This window comes from Ursus americanus, chromosome 21 (assembly GCF_024610735.1).
Source record: "Ursus americanus isolate L20-20 chromosome 21, mUrsAme1.1.p, whole genome shotgun sequence".
Lineage (NCBI taxonomy): Eukaryota > Metazoa > Chordata > Mammalia > Carnivora > Ursidae > Ursus > Ursus americanus.
The window spans coordinates 3,960,975-3,981,783 of record NC_142147.1 but is presented as its reverse complement, the minus strand read 5'-3'; the positions used below and the strand labels follow the sequence as shown (position 1 = coordinate 3,981,783).

At 53.1% G+C, this 20,809-nt stretch overlaps 1 long non-coding RNA gene across 3 annotated transcripts; it reads left to right on the top strand.

The window, feature by feature from the left end:
• The first annotated feature begins 597 nt into the window (after positions 1-597).
• On the top strand, positions 598-16,095 carry LOC123776646 (uncharacterized). Of its 3 annotated transcripts, none has more exons than XR_015727995.1 (5): positions 598-1,190; positions 13,245-13,365; positions 13,535-13,626; positions 15,279-15,429; positions 15,826-16,095. It is a non-coding gene; the product is annotated as an uncharacterized LOC123776646 (long non-coding RNA). The 3 variants fall into 3 exon arrangements; XR_015727996.1 differs by having other exon boundaries at positions 599-1,190; positions 15,294-15,429; XR_015727997.1 differs by lacking the exon at positions 13,535-13,626 and having other exon boundaries at positions 606-1,190; positions 15,294-15,429.
• Positions 16,096-20,809: the final 4,714 nt, after the last annotated feature.

Sequence of the window (20,809 nt, the reverse complement as noted above, 5' to 3'; positions counted from 1 at the left end):
AGCCGAAGGCAGACGCTTAACAACTGAGCCACCCAGGTGCCCTATAAATACTATAATTTTAAAAAACAAGAGCAAATAATAATTCACTCGTGTTTGCACATCTGAATGCCCGTCTGCAGGTTTCAACAACCGACTACAGTGGCTGAAATGCTGCCGGGCGCCACAGCCTTCACTGCCCCTGAGTTACACGTTATTCTGTGAGTCTTTGGCACCTGTGTTTTTCTGCAAACTCCTCCTCATCCGCATTATACGTATTTTTGGGGTGAGGAATCACCCTAAGCCCCAGTTTGGAGAAGCACAGGGTACTAGTTAAGGACACGTAAGCGGCTAAAACAAGCCAATCTCCACGTTTCAGGGACTTAACACAACTGGAGTTCGTTTTCTGCCCGATAGTGCAAAGCAGGTGTTAGCTGGGTGACTTTTCCACAGGGGGACTTAGGGACCAGGCCCTTCCTGTCTTTGGCTCTGCCACCCACCAGCAGCCCTCCACTTCAGGCTCCTGGGCAGGGCCAGAGCAAGAAGGCGCAGGTGTGGGACGTCTTTCAGAGGAGCTCAAGACTTCACCTGCGTTCAGTCACAGGGCCACACCGACTGCAAGGGATGCTGGGAAATGTAGTCTGGCTGGCCCAGGAGGAAGAGGAAATGGGGGTGGCGAACAGCCAGCCAATCCCCCCCACTCACACAGAGGCCCCACGAAAGTGCCTGTATAAGGCCGTAAACATCCTCCAGCAGATGGAGCTGGTTGGAAGCCCACTGGTTAGACCTTCATTTAAAGGCCTGTGGGCACAACGCCAATCTCACTGCAGCGCTCCCTGGGCCATGCAGCCTGGACGTGCACCTGGACCACCATCTGCTCACTGAGCAACCCTCTGCAGCGTGCCTCAGGCTGGTCCCCAAGCCCCTGAGGGCTTTCTGTGTCCCTGGAGCCAACAGACCCAGGAAGGAACTGCAGAACCACGGAGGGAGGTCGGAAATCCTCCCTGCGCACCTGTGCAGCTGGAGGTTGCCTCGGAGCTCCAGCGAACGACCCCCAGCTGAGGTCAGCTCGAGGAAGGACGCCGCATTCTCAGCAGGCAGCCTGCTCTGTCCCCCCGCCGCTCACCGGAGGGGCCAGACCGCTGACCCTCACCGCTGGCAGCCCACGCCTCTCCGAGCAGGAACTGGGCTCTTGGAGCTGCAACTTCGTGCAGGTGGGTCACTCATGTGCGGGGTTGTGACTCACTCGTGTGCCGTAGGGGCCAGATAATTCATTGCCGTGGTGGGGAGGTGCTGCCCTACGTACGGTAGGATGTTTATTTATCTGCATCCCCGACCTCTATCTGACAGAGACCGTGAGTGTCCCCCAGTCTGAGTTGTAACAACCAAAAATGTCTCCAGACCTGGCCAAATGTCCCCTGGGGAGCGAAGGCAGCCCCAGGTGAAAACTGTTGGTCCAAGAGCCATGGTTCTCAGCACCTGATTACACGTGTGGCTCGCCTGGGAAGCTGCGGGAACTTACTGGTTCAGACCGAGCACGTCCGCTCCTAGGTGCGTACCTGAGGCAGACGAACGGATACTTCCCCAGAAGACAGTAGGCCAGTGTTCCTCTCAGCGTCGTTGATAGTATCGGACCACTGAGAGCTTCTCCTGCCCAACGGAGAATAGATGATTGTGGCACAATCCCATGGGTTTGAAGCTCTACAACGGGCGCAGCTGATCTCTTGTGATAGCGGCTGGGAGACGGGTTGTTTCTGGGGTGCCGTCCGGGGTGCTGGGATGTTCTCTCGTGATCTCCAGGGGGCCACGTGGGTGTACGTGCTCATAACCGTCCATCGGGCTGTGCACTTCGCCGTAGGAAAGCTATTTCTTGTGTGCGTTTCTGCGACCGCTGTCGTGAATTCTGTGAACTTGGGGCTGTCGAAGAACAGAACTGATTCTCTCTCAGTTCTGCAGGCCATAGCGAGGTGTCAAGGCTGTGCTCCCTCTGAAAGCTCTGCTCTCTTCTGGCGGCTGCTGGCAGTCCTTGCTTTGTGGTCACATCCCTCCCATCTCTGCTCCTTTCCCTCTGTGTGTCACACCTCCCTCTGCCTCCCTGCGGGGACACAAGTGCTTTAGGACCCACTAGATAACCCAGGATCCTGCTTATCCATCCCAAGAGCCTTAGTCGTAACGGCAAAGTCTTTGCCATGGAAGGAAACATGTACGGGTTCCAGGGATTAGGACCTGGTATCTTTGGGGACCATTATTCAGCCTGCCACATGCCTAAACTAAAAAGAAATTTTAAAAATTCCCAGTGTGACGGGCCCACCCCACACTGGTTGAGCCGGAATCTCTGCTGCTTTTGTTGACAAGTTCCGCAGTGGTCCTGGTGCTTCCCGTGGGGCACGGGGACTGCACGTTGCTCGGCCATCACGTGCTCACCAGCACACAGCTGACCTGATGAACTTCCCAGACCCTGAATGAGTGAATGCACGAACGGATATAGACACCACTAAGATCTGTTTTTTACTCACAATGCTTCTGACACCGAAAGTGTGGGTTTTCCACACCCGGCCGTTCTCCGGTTCTCTGTGGACTCCAGCTGGGGGTCCTACAACTTAATTCAGTCCTCACAGTCCCTGGAGTTAGCACAGACCCCTCAGGTTAGGGCTCAGACCCACAAGACTGTCCCCACTTTAGAGGCCAGTCGCAAGCTCTGGGTCCCCAGATTGCCCACACTTCTGTCCGACTTGGCTACCCATTGAGGGTTCCCATGACCCCCTCAAGTTTGATAATCTGCGGTATCAGCTCACAGCACTCAGGGAAACACTGCATTTACTGGTTTATTATAAAGGAGACAAATCAACAGCCAGGTGCAGAGGCACATTGGGGGAGGTCCAGAAGGAACTTCTGTCCCTCAGGGCTTGGGGTGTGCCACCCCCAGGCACGGGGGTGCATTCATCAGGCCAGAAGCTTTGCAAACCCCTCTGTTTAGGGTGTTAATGGAGGTTCCATTCCGTAGGGGGGATGGGCTCAGTCATTGGCCTCTGGTGATTAACTCCACCCCCAACCCCTGCTCCCTTCCTGGAGGTTGGGGATAGGCTACAAATTCCAACCTTCTAATCATACAGTTGGTTCCTCTGGCCACCAGCCCCATACCCAAGCTATCTGGGGGCCACCAAAGGTCACCTCATTAGCACCGACTCAGGTGTGGTTGAAGGGGTCTTGTTCAGGATAAACCAGGACACCCCTCTCACCCCTATGAGGAAGTTACCTGGGTTTGAGGAGCTTCTGTGTCGGCAACCCAGGACGAAGCCCACATATGTATTTCTCATCACAATAGAGAGTGCGTGTTGCCACCATAAACTGGGCCAGTTTAAAGTCAGAAGACTCAGCTTCAAACTCCAGCCCTGCCGCTTACCGGCTGAGTGACTGCGACCCCGTCCTCTCCCCTGTCCCACCCTGTTTCCTCATCAGGAAAGTGGGGATGCCGGCATCGTGCGGAGATGATGTCTGTCCTTGCAAGCTGTTAGAAATCCGAAACAAATGCCCTTCGTCTGTGTGGAAGTGTCTGACACCGAGCCTGTTTATAAATACTTCTGGGTAAATCAAGGTCAAAAGACACTGGGTGTTGGGGGGGGGGGGGACGTGCGTGCCTGCCTCCGTGTTGGTGTAAGATACGCTCCCTGCAAACGTGCAGGGCTTGCGAGATGGCTGAGCGCTCCTTGAAGACCATGAAGAGGGACCCCCAAGGAATTTAAGCAGGGATGGTTTAGGCCCTTTTGAGGAGGAGAGCTGCAGAACCCTTTCCAAGTTGGTGATGTCCTAAATCAGGTTTGCTTTGCCCGCATGGCAGTGGTGCCATTTAGTCCTACAGGGAAAAACTAAAACAAGAAAATAAACGCCAAACAACAACGCAAGCCCCGTCTGGGAGAGCTTGAAGTCTAAAGGCTTTTCCATAAGAAACCCTGCTTGGTCTGGGATTTCAGGCAGGTTTGTAAGGGAAGAAAAGGGGCCAATCTCATGGAAATTTCCTAGTAGGATTTATTTTGAAGCAAAGGTTTGGCAGCCCTGACCCAGTCTCCTTGGCTAGACAGTACCTCTTTGAAGAGAGTCAAAAACAGCAGAACGATGGGAAATGGTTCTGGAATGAGCTGGTGTTAGTGGAATCCTCTTCGTCCAAAAAGAACTGCCAGAGACCAGGCCAGGCTTCCCTTGCTTGATGGAATTCAACTCCACTCACCTGTGGTCAGCAAAATAACACCCCCCAGACATCCTTGCCCTAATTCCCGGAACCTGTGCGTATGTGACCTCGCATGGCAAAAGGGACTTTGCAGATGGGATTGGGTTTGGGACCTTGTAATATGGAGGTTATCCTAGGTTGCCCAGATGGGCCCAACTTTTCCGGCTGTGATCAGAGGAAGAGGTGAAGGCTCCGAGAGATACAATGTTGCTGGCTCTGAGCTCTGGGGGCGGGCTGTGAGCCCAAGAATACCCCCTTAGAAGCTGGAAGAGCAAGGAGTAGGTTGTCCCCCAGAACCCCCAAAAGGAGCTCAGCCCCGCTGACACCTTGATTGAGCCCAAGGAGACCCGTGTTGAACCTCTAACCTCTAGGCTGGAGACAGTAAATCTGTGTTGTTTAAGCTGCTAGGTTTGTGGAAATTGATCACAGCAGCAATACAAATGGAAACGTCACCTTTCTCGGGCACCTGCTATGTGCTGGTGTTGCTTGGAGGGAATCCCAAACCCTCATGATCACTGATGACACTGAACTTGCAATCCCGTCACAGCTCCAGAAGCTGAGGCTTGGTGACATGACAGGACACCGAGAGGCCTAATGGGGGACAGAACCCTTGGCTGAGTCCAGCCACCCGAGCGTCCGGCTACTCACAGCTAGGATTGGCATGCGAGGGTGATCCTTCCTTCCCGATGGCCACTGTGGACCCATTATCAAGTCCACCCTGGCTTCTTGTGTGCAAAGCCCTACCCGACAGACGCCATCTCGGTGGATGAAGGCTATGAGACTCCCACTGGCAGAACGGGAGGCAGGGCCCTTGGCTCCTCACGTAGGCCCTGACTGATGGCTGTGTGACCTCAGGTGGGTCCCCACACCTCTCTGGGAAGTGTGTCCTTTGGGTTGGCAAACATTCCCTGCAGAACCAGCCTCCAGGGAGCCTGTGAGCCAACTCGGTCCCCAGTCCCCATCCAGAGGACTGGCCGGGGTGGCGGCTGCTGTGGGGTCTGTGCACACAGCCTGGGAAGTCACACGGGGTCCTTACGACAAGGTCAAGTCCTTCTGCCATCCAACAGGCAAAGGCGCCGATTTCTCTCCATCATGAGTTCCGCTCTTGTCGCCCATCCTCCACTGGGCCTGTGTGCGGGGCTGGGGCTGAGACGCTGAGCTTCCTTCCCCAGGTCACAGCCCAGCCCCGGCCTAGCACCGAAGCTCTGCATTCGGGCGTGGCTTTGCCAGTGGGAAGACTGCTGACCTTAGGTCAGCTGCCCCTTGCAAGGGAAACATGGGGAACCTACATCTGTGAGGGCAGGTGGGACAGCCCAGGGGTCCCCAGATGTGCCTGGCTGGCCCCCTCCCCCAGACATGGCCAGGAGGGAATCATCACTCCACCCAGCCTTTCTGACTCCTCACTGTCAGCATGGGAAGGATGTGCCCTGTGAAAAGATCTGTTACCCCCAACACTGTGAGTGACCTTGTTTGGAAATAGGGTCTTTGCCGATGTCAAGTTAAATGGGGTCGTGCTGGATGAGGGTGGGCCTGAATCCAGTGACGGGAGTCCTTATCAGAAGAGAGGAACTTAGACACCCCAGGAGAAGGCCATGTGGTGGTGAGGTGGAGGTTGGAGGGACAGGTCCGTAAGCTAAGGGACGCCCAGATTACTGGTGGCACCGGAAGCCAGGACAGCACACGAGGGTCCTTGAGAGAGAACGCAGCCGCCCGCAACTTGCTTGTAGACTCCAGCCTCTAGACCCGCACGTCTGCTGTGTTAAGCTCCCCGTTTGTGGCAGTTTGCCCCAGCAGCCCCAGGACACGCACGCGCTCACTGCCTCTGTCTCCCATTTCCCAGCCAACACCCTGAGGGAACCCGAGAAGATGGGCTGGCGTTCCTCCCAGCGGGACACGTCCAGATTCCAGGGCTGGCCTTTCTTCACAGCTCGTGTGCTTCCTTCGTTGTGGGGGGGTTAAGCTATCTTTTTGTGAAGGGAACGTGGCCAGCGATAGCCCATCTTGCAGATGGAAAAACCGAGTCTCAGAGCGCTCCCCAGGCCCACGCAGTCGCTCCACACCGCCCTGCCGCGTCTCTTGCCGCCTGGCCAGTCCAGTGCATGGAAGCAGGTCAGCCTCCTTCCTGCCCAGATGTTGGACCAAGTCCTCTGAATTCCCGGCAAAAGGGAGAGGCCTACAAGAAATTTCAGAGCTCAAATTAGGACAGTTGCCTGGCTCTGTGACCTGCTTCGTGGAGAGCTTGGGAGGTGACTCGAGCCTGGGCAGCATGACCCGTTTCCATGAGTGCAAACCACCCTTAGCCCTGCTGAGACAGAAGCAGGCTCCAGGCCTGAGGTTGTGGCCGCCGGGCTCCTCAAGCCCTGCTGGTCAGCCCAGCCCAAGCCACACAGCCACCAAAAGCCACCAGAAGCCACAGCAGTCTCCCCACCCAGGTGACCTCTCCTGTACTGTGCAGGCCCTGTTGTCTGCTCGAGCACCCACAGCGGCGCCCACCCCAGGGAGGGTCAGACCGGGTCCGGCCTGCCCTCCCTCGAACGCACTGGGCACACATGGGCTGCCGGGAAGGCCCCGTGGGCATCGTGCGCCTGGGCAAGGCGCTGTTTCTGCAGAGCCACGGGGGCTGGAAGGGCAACTGGCAAATGACCACCTTCAAGCCCTGGAACCCCGTATCTCAGAAGAGGACACCGGGCCCCGAGAGGAGGAGCGGCTGGCCCAAGGTCCTGGTATTTACAGCCTGGTGTAATTTACGCCCTGGTGACAGGGCGGCAGGTGTGTCCTGCAGGGCACACAGTGGGTCACAGAAAGTTGGGGTGTGGGAGGAGTGTAGGCTCTTGGGGCAGGAGATTGGCGAGGCTGGGGGGCAGGGGGTTGAGGCCAGTGTAGGAAGGGTGTCGTGGACCATTCAGGGAGTCGGAACTCTCTGGAAACACAAGCAGACTGTAGCAGGGGTTGACAGGGTCAGCTCAGTCTGTAGCTCTAAGCTACACTGGGGGGCCTGTCCTTCCCTGCTGGTGCACGCCACACTTCCCGAAACTCTGGTGACTAGCTAGCTCTCCCCATTGATGGCACCTCTGTCCTGCTGCTTTCTCAGGCTCAAATCCCTTGATGCCTCATTTCCTTGAATCACACACTCAAATGCTGCATCACCACCTGTTACCCCACCTTCAAAATGCAGCCCAAGGCCAGCCACCTCTCCCTACCTGCACTCCTCCACCTGGCCCGAGCCGTGTGTCCTCTCACCTGGACCTTGCGGGGGGCTCCCTGCTGCTGTCCCTGTGCCTGCCCTCGGTTCTGTGGTCTGTCCCAGTGCTGCAGGTGGAGGCATGCTCCAGTGTCTCCCCTGCTTAGAAGCCTTCAAGGGCTTTCCATCTGTCTTGGGGTGAATAGTGTCCCCCCATAATTCACGTCGTTTGGAACCTGTGCATGTGAGCTTATTTGGAAACAGTCTTGGCAGATGTCAAGTTTAGATGAGGTCCTACTAGAACACGGTGGGCCCTAGAGTGATGAGTGGTGTCCTCGTAAGAAGAGGAAATTTGGACACAGGCATGGAGGGCAGACAAGCCTGCGAAGACCGCCAAGGGACGCCTGGGGCCACCAAGAACTGGAAGAGCAAGGAAGGATCCTCCCCTGGAGCGGTCAGAGGGAGCTTGGCCCTTCTGATACCTCCTTGCTCTTGGGCTTCTAGCCACCAGAACTATGAAAGAATGTCTTTTAGTTTATGCCACCCAGTTCTTGAAACTTTGTTACAGCAGTCCCAGGAAATGAATGCAGTGGCCAAACATGGTGCAGAAACACTGCACCCTCTATCTGCCTGGTGGAGACTTGCAATGCCCATTATATAGCAAAGGTCCTGAGAAGTCCTGCAGGGAAGGGCATGTTCCATTTTCCTGAATGCATTCAAATGCAAAAGGATTCATTCTCACCTACGCTTTAACCTCTTACGTGATACCGTTTGGGAAATGTTGGACTCGAAAAGCCATAAGGTCCTCTCCAGACTGAAAATCCTGTGGCTTTTGGAATTGGAAGCCAGGCTGTGAAATAAATAGAAATTTATATGCATAATTAGGTGCTCTTGCACTTGGGGGGGAATAAAATCAGCCCGTGGAAGAACAGCTGTGCTAGCTGACCCAGCAGACATGAACTCCGTTGACCACATAGGACCCTCTGTCTGAGCTCCATCAGTGTGTGAGTGCGAACAATTACATTGTGCCGGGTTATTTCCTTGGGCTATGTTCCTAGAAGTGGAGTGGCTGAGTCAAAGACTTTGTATTTTTAAAGACATTGGATTCATAGTGTCAAGTTGCTCTCCAAAAAGTTGTTCGGCTTTAACCTTCCAGCAGCACAGACCGGAGGTGTCCCTCCATGCCCGCGGGGGGCAGTATCCTACTTGACACATTTAAACTGCCTTGTGTGTTTTGACCACAAAGGTAAATAAGAGCTTTTATTGGGTTATCTGAGTTTCTACTGAATCGTGTCCAGACCTGCCCGCTAGCCTATCCTGCCAGTGGAGGACTCTTGCCAGTGACCAGGCAGCCGTGCCCTGAGGTCAGGCCAAACTTTTCAGAGGAAACAGCAAACCTCACTCAGATTTGGCCCGAAATACTAACCTCTGAAAAAGAGACGATTCTGTGTCATTGGATCCTTCCCCAGGGGCAGAGCCGGGTAGAGAAAAGAGGTCGGGATTTGTAGGCAGGAGAGCCCAGGGTTTGTCCCGGCATGGCCCCTTTCTAGCTCTGTGACCCTGGGCAACTCACATGACCTCTTTGTGCCTCTGTTCTGTCATCTTTGATGTGGGATAATGCCACCCCCGGCCTCTCTGAGCCTTGATGAGGGTTAGATTATTTCCTTGTTGTGAGATGGGCTTTGCGGATGTAACCCTACTATGAGCCACGTTTCCGGACGGCACAGTCTGGAGAGTGTTGCAGAGAAATGTGATCCGGCCACCGACCGGCAGAGGAAGGAGTTTGGATTTTTACTTGCAATTCCCTAAAACGTTAAAGGAATCTACTTCTTCACCCAGAGTTTTGTTTCCCAAATCCTGCAGCAACCCCAGGATGCCTCCCTCATTCACTCACCCCGAACTCGCCCCCCAAATCCAGCTTTTGTGTTTGCCTCTTGACCCCTCCCAGCCTCAGCCCTGCTTTAGGATGACGATGAGCTTCCTGTCCCCAGTTCTGCTTGTTTTCTCATCCCTTTCTCTAAGATCTAGTTTCTCCGCAATAAGGGGGAGAGACCTCACCTGTATTCTCCTTCTTTAGGTCCTGGTTCCCTCCCTCTCTCCCCAGTTCCGCCTAGAACCTGGAACCAGCCTGGGAACAACAGAATTCTGTTAGGAAAGAAGGGAGGAAGCTGAATGGGTGAAGACAAGACATCCCGTAATTGGTGGGGGGCCCATTCGCATGTGTGCATCCCCATGTCACCAGCCCCTGGCTCCTCTCAGCTTCTCTTCTCCTCTTTTAACTGAAGCCCTTGACATCTTCTGAGCCTCTCCCTAGAGAACGTGTTTCTCTCTCCCTCTCTCCAAGGGAGAGGTGAGAGGGGGCAGAGCATAACCTGGACTTGGTGGCCAACATGACAGCCCCAGCCTCAGGCGGGCCTTGGCGGGGAAGGGGCTAGCCCTGCGCTTTGGGGAGGGTCCAGTGGGGGAGTCTCTTCCCTCCCATTGTCCGGGGGCCCTGGTTGGACGCACAGTGTGCTTACAGGGTGTGTGTGCAGATAGAATGCTGCCTCAGGGTCACCTCTCCCCCTTGTCCTCACTGTCCCTGCTGGCATCTCTGAGAGTGCCAGGGCACAGGCCATGTTTCCCACTTCCCCCTGAACCTCAGCTCACCCCCTCGGCTCCCCAGCACACTCTGCTCCTGTGCGTCCCCTCTGGCCCCGACAGGAGGCAGGGAGCAAGGTTCGGGGTGGGGAAGAGCTGGAGTTGGCCAGCTCCCACTTGTAGGAACTGTGTGGCCTCAGGTAAGATCCTGACTCTCTCAGAGCCTCAGCTTCTCATCTGTGAAATGGGTGTGATTGCAGAACTGTTAGGTGTGCTTAGATGTGGCGTCGATGATGGCTGAGATGACTCTTTGCCATCTCTTCATGCCCCGGCTGTGTGCCAGGCATTGTGGCCTCACCGTTTACTGCTCTGTGCTAGGGGGTCCACTCACTCCTGGAGATACCAGGAGGAATGGAGGCCAGTGTGGCGGCTGCCGACACAGTGCCCATCGGCTACAACCAGTGGGTTTCTGTGCTGTGCTGTGCGTACGGGCCTGTGGGCCCAGAGGAAGGGCTGAGACCCTGGGAAGGCTTCCTGGAGGAGGCAACATCTGATCTCGGCCTTAAACTATGAGTGAGAAGTAGCCATTCCCTTTTTCGTTCATTTGATTAACAGGCATCTCCCCTGTCCATGAAGTGGGCAGGCAGCCAACGCTGTCAGGTGTTGGCTCTGGGAGGCCAGAGGCCAGGAAGCCAGAGGACATCTCTGACCTCCCCTTCCAGGCCGGCCTGGGGCCTGGGGCTTGGCCAGCCTGGGTGTGGGAGTGCGGGCAGGGCTGGCCCACACCTGAGGGTCACAGCGCAGGGGGGCCCGGGGGCAGCCGTGCAGGGGAGTCGCGTGCAGCGCGGAACGAGATGGAGTGGTCTGTGCGAATGTGAAGACGGCGAAGTGCTGGGCAGCACTGTGTGGCCGTGACACAACAGGCACGTGTGTGTGCGTACACAGAAGTGCGTGCGTGTGTGCGTGCGTGAGTGAGCCCAGGGCAGGGACTGGCCGAGACACCCCCCGTCCGAGGCTGTGCTCCTGGAGAAGATGCTGGCTGCTAATCCGAGCGGCCTGAGCTCAGGGTTGCAGAGAGCCAGCACGTCTCGTGGGGTCGGAACAAGGCCCGCAGGGGCCAACGGGGGCTGGGCTCCCAGGGCTGTGTGTTCGTGCGGTAGATGCGTGTGACCTGTGCACAAACACGGGGTGGGGTACCGCACGGCTGTGAAGAGGAAGGGAGCTCCCCCAGGCTACCACATGGACGAACCCTGAAGACACGCTCGGCGAGGGAAGGCAGCACGGTTGTGCGATCGCGTCTGTAAGCAACGCCGGGCACAGGCAGATCGGTAGCGGCGAGGTAGACAGGTGGTTGCCAGGGGAGGAGTGGGGAGTGACAGCTCATGGGCATGGGGTTTCTCGGGGTGGGTGCCCGACACTGAGGCCGCAAACTGCCACTCGGCTGTTCACTTCAAAGTGGTTAATTTTAGGTTATGTGAATTTTGCTTCAATAGGTTATTTAAAAAGGAAAACAAGGAGCACCTGGCTGGCTCAGGTGGTGGAGCGTATGACTCTTGACCTTGGGGTTGTAAGTTTAAGCCCCACATTGGGCACAGAGCTTACTTAAAAAAAAAAAAAATTCAAATGCTGTCCTGGGCGCACGTGCATTTAGGGGAGTGGCCAGGTAGGAATGAGGGCCCAGGGAACCCGTGACTCTCCCGTAGCCAGGGGCAGAGTGCCACACCCCTGGTCCAGCGCCTGGATGGCCACCCCCACCTCCTCGGGCTCTGCTGGGAGAAAGGAGGGCGGATGGAAAAGTACCTCCCAGCAGAGGGAAAGGCCTAGACAAACATGAAGACTCTGGTGGCTTTTAAAGACATGAGCAGCAGCCTGTTTAAATTTGTGGGGGATTGCAAATGTTTGCTCTGGTGGGACTTTGTTATAAATGGACTTGGTTTTGTTTGGCTGGTTAAGTTTCTGTGTTGAAAAAAAAAAAAAGTTCTGCAAGACCATCTTAACTGAGAACACTGTGTTAGTCCAGAAAAACCAAGAAAAGGGCAAAAGACACGGACGAGGAGTCCACCCACCCGCTGCTCGTCGGGCGGGGCGTGAGGTCTTGCCGTGGCCGCAAAGCCCTGCACCCCCTAACAGACACCACTGCGCACGGGCATCCCTGTCAGCCTTAGGGCCCTAAGTCTCCCGTGGGCTGCAGGGGGGAGGACTCTTATGGCATCGTTTTGCAGATGAGGACACCGAGGCACAGAGGGGAAGGTGCCTGCCCCAGGTCACGCAGCTGGACGGTGGCAGGTGTAGGAATTGCAGCCACGCCTGGCAGGCTCTTTCAGCCCTATCTCGTGGCCACTCAGAGCCAAACCTGCCTGTGGAGGATCCTGGAGGCCACCTGATGGCCGAGCTTTCTGGGTGTTGAACAGAGTCCCTTGCCAGCTAGCTGTCAAGGCTATCCAGTAAGCCATTGTCCCCAGTGCCCAGATGACCGGGTCTCATCTCTACCAAGGCCAGAGAAAGGCCATGCACAGACCCCTCCTGGCTACTTGAACCCCCTCCCCTGCCCCCCTAAGGTGCTTTCCACAGCAGATGCCAACTCACTCCTACCCCTGCCCACCCGAGGACCCCTAACAACCCACCCTGGAGGGAAATGTCTGAAGTCCCTGATCTCCAGAAGCCCATCTGCTTTGCTCCTGGGCTCTGGGGGGAGATGGCTAGCCTGTTCTTTAGGAAACCTACTTTGGATGAGCCTCCGCTTCACCTGGCTCGTAACCTTTGGTGTGTGCGTGTGTTAGCACGCCTGGCACCTTCTCTGAGCCCAGCAGGCTGGGCCACATGAGCTCTGCCAGCTCTTCCCACTCCAGCATTCTCTTGTTTCAAGCAGCTCCAATTCCAGCTTGATGTTAAGGAGACAAAACTCACCACCAGCCAGACTTTCCCTACCCCAGGACCTTTGCATGTGCTATTGCCTCCACCTGGATGGCTGTTCCCTCCCCCAGACCCCTTTCCTGATTCCTCATTCTCCATGATGTGCACCCTGGTATTCCCTCTCCCTGCTGCTGTTCATTTATAGCACAAATCACAGGATATAATTATCCATTTAATTTCTTGTATCCGTGTCTACTGAGGGCAGAGGCCTCATGGCACACAGCAGGCATTCAGTAAGTATACGTGGACCACCTGGCCGGATGAGCCCTGGCTGGAGGACTAGTGGAGATCTGCTGTCTGGAGGCGCCCTCTGGTGGACATTACGCTGATGTCAGGCTGAGGGCCAACGCCAACTGCTTTCTCTTTCAGCTTCCCTGCCCCTCGGTCACCCACTCGAGCAGGGCCCTGGACACCAAGGTGACGTACGTGAGTCCGTGAGCGGCAGAGGTTGGTCCTCCTGGTGTTCTGTGAGCTGCTTCTGGATGGGCAGGTGAGTTGGGAGGTCAGCCAGCTTCTCACGTTATTATTAGACTGTTAACGTTAACATTAAATGTAAATGTCATTTTGTGCCACCTGTGGGCTCCGAAGCAGCCTCTCCCGGTCGGTTGTCGCCTGGGACCCTCAGGGCCTGAGTTCCCTCCCTCTCTTGGCTCCTCCAGGCTTCGATGGATGCCGTGGTGGGCATGTCCTGGCCACTGACCCAGCTCCGTCCCCCCAGGATTTGCATTAAAGCTCACAGAGAAAAGATCAGGTGGGTTTAGAGTCTGGGCCAGGTAGGGTTAAGCTGTGGACACACACGTCCCAGACACTAAAAAATCAGGGTCTGAATGTTAGAGCGGAGCCCAGAAATTCCGGATTGGGCCGCACACCTGCACATGTGTAAAGACCACCACAAAGGCTTCCCTGGAGGGAAAGGGTCATGAGGACATGGACAGGCGTTGCTCCAGTGCCCAGGAGGACATGAGCCTGGAAACAACAATGAAGTTTTCAGAATATACTTTGCAGTTCAAACGCAACTAAAAATATTTTATTGAAATAACCTCAGTGAGGTTGCAATTTATGTTACTGTTTTTGACTTATTTACTCAAAAAGGGTTTTTTAAAATTACTTCTTAAACTCAGTAATTAGAAAAATAAAAACAGGAGCTAGATTAGAAAAAGTATTTTATTCTAGCCCGAATGCCCATGTGGATGGAATCCTCCTCTTTCCATCCCTGCGAGCACCGGGGCACTGCTGTAACCTCAGGGAGTCTGTCTTCTGGTCTATGAGATGGGCATTCTGGTATCTGCCTCCAGGCTGTTAGGGAGATGCGATCAGATCAGGGACAGGCGTTCTGGAAACCGGAAGTGTCATAATGCTGTCCTGTGGCCACTGTCATTATTAAACCTTGCCCGGGGAGCTTTTCTTGGAACTCAAGCCAATTCTACTGGCCTGGTGAAAACGAACTGGTTTGTCAGAGGGCCAGTCTGGAGGTGGACGGTGTCCCCGTCCGTGTGCACAGGCATGCCCACCCGCGGCGGAACAGCATGTTGGGCTCGGCGCCTGTCCGAACAGGGGATTTCAGAGCTGGTGCGTGACCTTGCAGGTCTCCCTTGTGACACAGCAAAGCCTGACTGCAAAGTCAAAATACTAACGCGTCTTTACAAAGAGCTCCTTTCAAGTGGTCCCCTGGGAGCCTCCCTGCTGATTTGATGATGCCTCTGGGGCTTAAACCAGTCCTTCAGATAAGTAAGGTGCCTTCACAGGTGGGCGACTTCCCTCTGGGATGGCTGGCTGGGGCCAGTGGTCAAAGCCATTCCTAGAGATAATGCCAGGGAGCTCCCCGCCGTGCCACAGTGACACCACCCAGCTCCCAGAGCAGCTGGCTTGGTGGCTCTGCAGGAAAATGGTTTTCACCTCCCAGATGACACCATATTCTCCACTGACTGAACTGTTTCCTGCTTAAATAATTGTAAGAGCTGCTTGTCCCTCAGCCACACTTCCTACATGAACTGTTACCAACTTCTAGGCTTTTCTCCATAAGCCATAAACTTTTCCCAAAATAATTAAATTCTAAAACTTTTTAGAGTAGATGATGAATAGCTCAAACCAGTGGTCTATACTTCCTGGATCGAGTACTTTTTTCCTTTTAATTGCTGCTTCCACAAACATATGGCCACTTTGAAACGAAAATTCTCCCAAAGGCTCGTCCCCGCAGCAAGTCCAGCTGCTTTCACTTTCCTGTTTGTCCTTCCTGTTCCGACGTTACAAAGATGTGGTGTACGGGTGTAAGATCTTGACACAGGAGTAGAAGACGGTCTTCTTCACTTATGCAAGTATATCTCAATGTTCTCAAATGGTTAAGACTTTCATTGAGGTGCTACCGAGGGTTAATTAACTCTTCCCATGTTGACTGACATTTAGATTTTACTATTCAAGGCTTGGGTCTGTGGACCAGCAGCATTAGCGTCACCAGGAGTCGGTTAGAAATGCCGAATGTCAGGCTGCACCCCAGACCTGCTGAATCAGAATCTAACTTTCACCAAGATGCCCAGGAACGGACGCACATTATGGTGTGAGTAGCTCTCGTTCAGAACTTAGAGAACGTTGGAGGTGTTTGAACAGAATGCCTTTGCACAACATCACGATACCCTTACAAGAATAAGGCCTGCAAAGCAGTCAGTTTTGCAGGTTTTCATGTGGGGGACACGATTAAGAACTCGAGGGGCTTTGGGGCCCCAAGTAAGTGTACATGCTCGCTCCCATCTCATCAGCCCGCATGGCAAAGCTCCACCACCCAACTCGGTCCAGGCAGAGGGCTGCACCGTGGGCCAGGTATTCTCAGGATCTGAGTTGACGAACACGAGAAGGGAGGTGGGGTGAGAATGGAGATCCCAAGTCTCCTTAACTGGATGAAGTAAGATCTCTGCAGTTGTCCGGCCTTACCTGGTTGTTGTGTTTGTGTTTCTAGGAAAACATGCATGTCAGACCTGTTCATGTCAGACCTGTACCCTTGCCAACGTTCCCGTGGCCCCTTTCTTTTAAAGCTCTTGGAGGTTCATGTGTCTTGCAGCAGGCCTGTGAAGGTGGCTGTTTTGGAGAACTTGTCACCAAATGGTCTCCTTGGTCTTTGCTGGTAGGAGCCTTCGTTTCCTCCTTCCTAGCTCGTTCCACACGATGTTCTCAAGGGTGATGATCAAATCAAGGGGATGCAATAAAAGGAAGCATAATGAAACCCAAACATTTCATTTAGTTTCAATTTTGCTTCTTTGTCAGTTTGAGGTCTCAAGTCCCTCCTCCCCCCCAAAAAATCCTTCCTCAAGATAAATGGGCCACTAACACGCCTGCCCCCCTGGAGTGCTCCTGCAGGACGTCAGCTGTGCCCGGGGCTGCCCCGGCACTCGTGCAGGTTAAGTCCTTCCTTGTAATGGTGTGCTGTCTCTCAATCCAGTCTCGGTAGGCTGAGTGTTTCTCCAAGTGCTTCCTCTCTAGGTTGTCCGGTGTGTGGGCACAGGATTTTTTATCGCAGTCTCCGACGGTCATTTTTATTTCTGTGGCATCGGTTATAATATCTCCTCCTTCGTTTCTGATTTTATTAAGTCTTCACAGACCTATAACTAATACTGAAATTGAATCAGGAATTAACACCCTCCCCCCCAACAAACCGAAGTCCAGGACCAGACGGCTTCACTAGTGAATGCTACCAAACACTGAAGGAAGAATTCAGGCCAGTCCTTCTCAAACTCTCCCAAAAATTTAAGAGGAGGAAACACTTCTAAACTCATTCTATGAGGTCAGCATGATGCTGACACCAAAGCCAGACACAGATACTACAAGAAAACCACAGGCCAATGTCCCTTATGAAAAATGTAAAAGTCCTCAACAGAACAGTAGCAAACGAAATCCAACAGCACATTAAAGAAACGTACACCACGACCAAGTGGTATTTTCTCCTGAATACAAACAAAAATCAATTCACGTGATTCACCTACATTAACAGAACAAAGCATACAAATCAACGGTCATCTCAACAGATGAAGAAAAGGTGTCTGGCAAAATTCGACACCCTTTCATGCTTAAAAACAACAAACCAAGCTCTCAACTGTAAATAGAAAGTACCTCAACATAATAAAGGTCATGTATGAAAGCCCACAGCTAACTCATCCTCAGCAGGAAAAATCTGAAACAAGACAAGGATGCCTTTTACTTTCACTACTTTTATTCAACACGGTACCGGAAGTCCGAATCAGAGCACTTAACCACAAGAGGGGTGCCTGGGTGGCACAGCGGTTAAGCGTCTGCCTTCGGCTCAGGGCGTGGTCCCGGCGTTATGGGATCGAGCCCCACATCAGGCTCCTCCGCTATGAGCCTGCTTCTTCCTCTTCCACTCCCCCTGCTTGTGTTCCCTCTCTCGCTGGCTGCCTCTGTCTCTGTCGAATAAATAAATAAAATCTTTAAAAAAAAAACAAAAAAAAAACAGAGCACTTAACCACAAGAAAGAAGTAAAATGCATCCAAATTGTAAAGGAGGAAATAAAACTGTCCCTTTCTGCAGACGACATGATTTTATATATCAAAAACTCTATAAAGATTCCCCCCAAAACAAACCAAAACAAAAAAATAAAAAAACTGTTAAAACTAATAAATTTAATAGAAGTTGCAGGATACAAAATCAACATACAAAAATCAGTCGCGTGTCTATACACTAACAAGAAACTACCTGCAAAGGAAATTAGGAAAACAATCCCATTTACATCAAAAGGAATAAAATACTTTGGAATAAACTAAGGAGTGAAAAACTTGTATAAACTACAAAAACGCTGATGAAAGAAAGGAAAGACACAAACAAATGGAGAAACATCCCATGTTCATGGATTGGAAGAGATATTACTAAAATGTCCACACTACCCGAACCAATCTATAGATTCAGTGTGATCCCCATCAAAGTCCCAATGTCATGTTTTACAGAAATAGAAAAACAATTCTAAAATTCATAGAGAACCACAGAAGACTACAAAGAGCCAATCAATCGTGACAGCAAAGAATAAAGGTGAAAGATCACACTTCCTGATTTCAAAATATACTTTGAAGTGACAGTAATCAAACAGTATGGTACTAGCATAGACAGATACATAGACCAAAGAACCGAACGGAGAGTCCGGAAATAAACCCAGGCATATATGGTCAACTGATCTTTGACAGAGGGTGCTAAAAACACAAGAGGAGAGGACAGTCTCTTTGACAAATGGTGGAGTTGGGAAAATTGGATATCTACATGCCTAAGAATGAAAACAGACCCCTAACCTTCCCACATACACAAACAGCAACTCAAAGAGAAGACCCAGAAATTACAACTCCTGGCAGAACACACAGGGGTTGAAAACTTAGGTCCACGTAGGTCCACACAGACACCTGCATGTGGATGTTTCTAGCAGCTCTGTTCATGACTGCCAGCGCTGGGGGGCACGCAAGATGCTCTTGAGGTGGAGACATAAGCTGTGGCACACCCCGACAATGAAATATCAGCGTGAAAAAGAAACCAGCTATCAAGCCATGAGAAGACCTGGAGAAACGTACATGCTTATCACTGAGTGACAGAAGGCCATCTGAAAAGTCCACACACAGTAAGATTCCAACTAGATGACCTTTCTGAGAGACAAAACTATGAAGACAGTGAAGAGAGCAGCGGTTGCCAGGCAGGGTGGGGGGAAGGAAAGAACAGCTGGAGCGGAGGCTGTTTAGGGCAGGGAAGATACTCCATGTATGGACACCTGTGTCATTACACATTTTCCCAAACCCACTGAATTCACACTAAGAGCGAACCCTAATGTAAACTATGGGCTTTGGGTGATGCTGTGTCAGCGTGGGCTCGTCACCTGTGACACAGGTACCCTCTGGTGGGGGATGCAAACAGTGGGGAGAGAGGGCACATGGAAACCCACTGAACTGTCCCCTCAGTTGTGCTGGGAATCTAAAACCACGTTTTAAAAAGCTGTGTTTTTTTTTTTTTTTAAGAAAGAAAATATGGACAAAGGACCTATAAAAAGCCCTTGGAAATTAAAACTGTCGTAGCCTAAATAAAATATTCAGCTAGAAGACAAAATTAATATTTTCAGGAAACAAAGCGTAGACAGAAAATCGGAGGACCAGTCTAGGCAGTGCAACATTCAATTTGTAAGAGTTAGAAAAACAAGAAAACGGAGAGGATGGAATTCCCCTAAGATGTGAGACAGCACGTCTGCCAGGACTGAAAAGCACGTGTCTGGGACGGGAAGGGTGCACGCGCACAAGGCCAGCCCTGGGGACATCTGAGGATCTGATGACAAGAGGACATAAAGGCTTCCTGTGGTTGAAAACACACGCAAAGACGCGTGAGGCCAAACATGGGAGCCAGAGGGCACAAGGCTGTGCTGGGGTGGGCGGTGGGGCAGATGATGGGATGGCATTTCCAACAGGAGGAATGAAAAGACCGAAACTAGAACCCACGATCTGGCTACACCATCTGTCAGCCAAAGCGAGGGTAGCATAAAGACATTTTCCAGCAGGCTACCATGTTGAAAACCTTGACTGTTAACACCCGCTGTCAAGGAACCAGCAGAGAATGTTCTGTACCAGCTGCAGGATCCAGATGCGGAACCAGGAAAGGGGGGCTTGAACACACAGGCTCCGGGAGCGGGAGCAGGTCGGGGAGGCCGGGCAGAACCACTCTGGGACCAGACAGGCCTGCTGGGTAGAGGAAGACCTAGCGGTGGGGACCAGGGCACACACTGCACTTCTTTCTCTAGGAAAGCAAGAAAGACTACTCGGCTTGGCAGTTTTTTATCTAGCCGCCATAAACATACAAGGAGTAAGATGTCAGGCTGTGAATACGCTGGGTGAGTGGGGATGGGAGGGGTGAGGGGAGCAGGCTGGGAATCCTGGGAAAGCACGTGTTCCCGGGACTGCAGGTGTGCCCTGCACAGAGTTCCCCCGTCTTTCCCTCCAGGCCTGGTGGCCGAGCCGTGCTTCCTTCGGCAGATCGGAAGCAAAACCAGCCACAGATCAACATCGCCTGTCTTCCCTGTGTCTTCAGGCTCTCTGCTTCCATTATCAGCCGATGAGAAGCACTGTGGTTTCAGTCTGGTCCCCAGTCAGGGCTGTAGGTGGCTCACCCTGTCACCGAGAGCCCCAGAATGCTACTCTGGAACCCCCTTGGATTTTATGGGCACCCTGCTCTTCAAGAGCTTTTTCCAGGCCTTACAGGACACTCTTCTCTGCTTAGCAGCCAAACCGAGTTCACATTCTCTAGAAGATCGGATTTAGCCACCTTCGCATCTGGGTAGCATTTCCATTATCCATCTTAACGCCAACGTCCTACTTCTATACGAGGAGTCTACCTCACACCCTAACAGGAGGAACACAGGGAATCTGGCAGCACGTCCCACACAAACACAAGTCTGAGAGCTGCCACTGGCCTGGCTGCCGGGCTCAGGGCGGTGTGTCCGTGAACAGCGGCAGGCACCTCACGGAGCGGCGTGCGGGCAGCGTCCCCGCTGGTGGGCACAGTGGCCACACACATAGCTGCTCTTCGTCCTGCACGGTCGCCCTCTTCACGGCCTTGGGCTCCCTCGAGCACAGATTTGTTCAATGAAGCTGTAGGTGCCTGAGATTCTGGATCCAAGACAGAGATTTTTAAAAACTGTTTTTATTTCAAAGTGCACTAAAAAAATGACAGGAATACTCCGAATCAAGTCAAGCCGACGGCACGCCCCGACTTCGAGCAGACAGTAACTGTGGGTAGGGCAGTGCCCGCCGGCCCACGTCACTCGGCATGGCACCTGAGCATTTCAGGGCTTGGGGACAGTGCCACCGTGACGGCGGCGGCCAGTCTGCTGGTGCTGACGGTCAGTGAGGACCTGCGCCACTCACCCAGCTGTCCGTGGCCGTCAGCGACGACTTTACTGCACATGAAAGTGA